Source organism: Mirounga angustirostris, unplaced genomic scaffold (assembly GCF_029215605.1).
Source record: "Mirounga angustirostris isolate CCGP_5_RB_7025 unplaced genomic scaffold, mMirAng1.0.hap1 SCAF_6, whole genome shotgun sequence".
In the NCBI taxonomy this organism is placed as follows: domain Eukaryota; kingdom Metazoa; phylum Chordata; class Mammalia; order Carnivora; family Phocidae; genus Mirounga; species Mirounga angustirostris.
The window spans coordinates 50,908,701-50,911,219 of record NW_026991714.1 but is presented as its reverse complement, the minus strand read 5'-3'; the positions used below and the strand labels follow the sequence as shown (position 1 = coordinate 50,911,219).

The following is a 2,519-nucleotide window of genomic DNA, read 5'->3' as shown; positions in this document are numbered from 1 at the left end:
CTAGAGGAAAGAAGAAAGGAAAGGAAAGATAAAAGGAAAAAGAGAAACAGAAATGAAGAAAGGAGAGAAGAAAGAAAAAGAAGCTCCTATGTTGTCTTCTCAGTGTTCACTGAAGAATTCAGGATCAGAAACAGCTTAGAAGCGTGGGAAGTTAATATAAATTAAAGGTCTTTTTTTTTAATTAAAGAAAAGGAAAAAGACCACATCTTATTATTTTTATTTGTATCTCTTCCCAAGGGGGTAAGGGAATAGCAACATCTAACAGATATTAGATACTCATAATTACAATCATTACCTCATTAGCAGATGCTGGAGAACCATTTATGCCTCTTGATTACTATGTCTAATAAATCTCTTTCCAGTGGTAACATAATTTTCCAAGGAGGCCTGGAGGACTTTTTAATACAAGTCTCCACCTACCATCCTTCCTCCCCTTAAATAGGGTTTCATGGATCTAACTATATAATAGATGTTCTGTTATATATATATATTTTTGGAAGATCCCAAGATGATTCTGATAATCACTGGTATAAATAAATTTTACTATAGATGCATTCTGCACTTTAATGAAAGCAGACTGGCTTTTTACAGTGCTTTAGCTTCCCTAGTTGCATGCAATCTGCTGCTTTATACACAGTGTTTATTAAGTCAGAGAGGAATGTCTATCTCTTAGATAAAAACAAATAAATTGGAAAAATAGATATGTTAAGTCTTTTTGAGAGAAGACTAAATTGTAAAATAAAAGCATTGGTGAGAGGAAGGGAAGAACAGGCTATAAATCTAACAAAAATATTAAGCTAATAATAAATACCAACTTCCCTATAGCTGCATGCACTTTAAAATTTTCATTGCTTTTGAAAATAAAAGCCTGGAGGTTATCCCAAGGGGCAAACTGGTAATTATAAAATAATTATACAGGTACCCATGAATGTTGATGTCAGAAAAACTAGTTTTCTTAAATTGATGTAATCTTGATATTACCACTAGGTTTCAAGTGAGTCTATTAGATGTTAGAAGTATCTCCCACCTCTACTCCAGCATTTCTTTAGTTTCAAAATTAGTATTTAATTAATTATGGAACAAACAAGATGAAGAACAAGCCTAAAAGACTTGAAAAGACTGTAACATTCATTACAAAAATTATATACTAATTACACATTAGGTGCAAACCATTTGCTTTGTGCTAAGGATAATTTAAAAATTAATGACCCTAATTGCAAACATTTCTATAGCTCTTACTATATGCCAAAATATTCTAAACTCTATGTACCTTAACTTATTTTAACTTTATAATAACCCTAAGAGGTAAATTACTATTGTCATCAGCATTTTATAGATGAGGAAGGAGCATCTGGCTGGCGCAGTTGGTAGAGCATGCAACTCTTAATCTCAGAGTTGTAAATTCAAGCCCCATGCTGAGCGTGGAGCCTACTTAATAAAAAAAATTTTTTTAAATATAGATGAGGAAACTGATCCACAGTACAGTTGAGGAACTTGTACAAGGTCACAGAGCTACTATGTGGAAAATCTGACTGAACCTAGGTGACCTGGTTCCATAGTCTGTGCTCTTAAGGAGTTTGCAGGTTAGCAGGGGATAAGAGACATGAACACAAATAATAGTATAAGGCAGTATACTAATTCATTCAGCAAATATTTTTAATGGGTAGGAATCATGAGAGATTTAGGTAAAGAAAAGAAGATCTTAAGAATATAAGGTTTTAGGGGCACCTGGGTGGCTCAGTCGTTAGGGGTCTGCCTTCAGCTCAGATCATGATCCCAGGGTCCTGGGATCAAGCCCCGCATCAGGCTCCCCGCTCAGCAGGGAGTCTGCTTCTCCCTCTCCCAATCCCCCTGCTTGTGTTCCCCCTCTCGCGGTCTGTCAAATAAATAAAATCTTAAAAAAAAAAAAAAAAAGAATATAAGGTTTTAGTTAGAAACACTTAAAAAAAATGTTTCATTATATAAAGTTAGAAATTCATTAAATTAATTCATTAGAAATAGGAATATAAAAAATGTATTTTATTATATGACTGAAAAGGATGCTCTTGCTTAGTATGGTTATAACTTTGTATAGTATGGATGATAATATAGTTGACAGATTCCCAAGCCAAGTTTTGCTGGACTTGGTTTCAAGGGAGGGAAATTAGGAAAGTCCTTGTCCTGACATCCTTCATTCTAGAATTACAGAAACTTTCAATATGATTCCTGGTGTTTCAAGCCACAAGAGAAAATAACCATCCTTAATAACTAATGCTTTTTCTGAGAATAGAGTATACATTTTTTTAATCATTTTTGAAGAGCTAAGGAAGTGCTAAGTGTCCTTTATAAGTATTGCCTTTTCACATAGATACCCATTTAGAATTGGTGACCCAAGATTAGATTAAGTACGTATGACGTGATTCAGAACTGATAAAACAATGATGGGGGTACCCTACAGTCTCAGCAGAAGTTACAATGGACTCAGGATCTGCTTCCAACAAAAATATGGTGTCTCTTTAAATAGATATGATCACTTAAGA

At 34.0% G+C, this 2,519-nt stretch overlaps 1 protein-coding gene across 11 annotated transcripts in view; it reads right to left on the bottom strand.

The window, feature by feature from the left end:
- Positions 1-2,519, bottom strand: part of COP1 (COP1 E3 ubiquitin ligase) — a 263,344-nt gene that overhangs the window by 54,052 nt on the left and 206,773 nt on the right. The gene's annotated exons all lie outside the window — the stretch shown is intronic.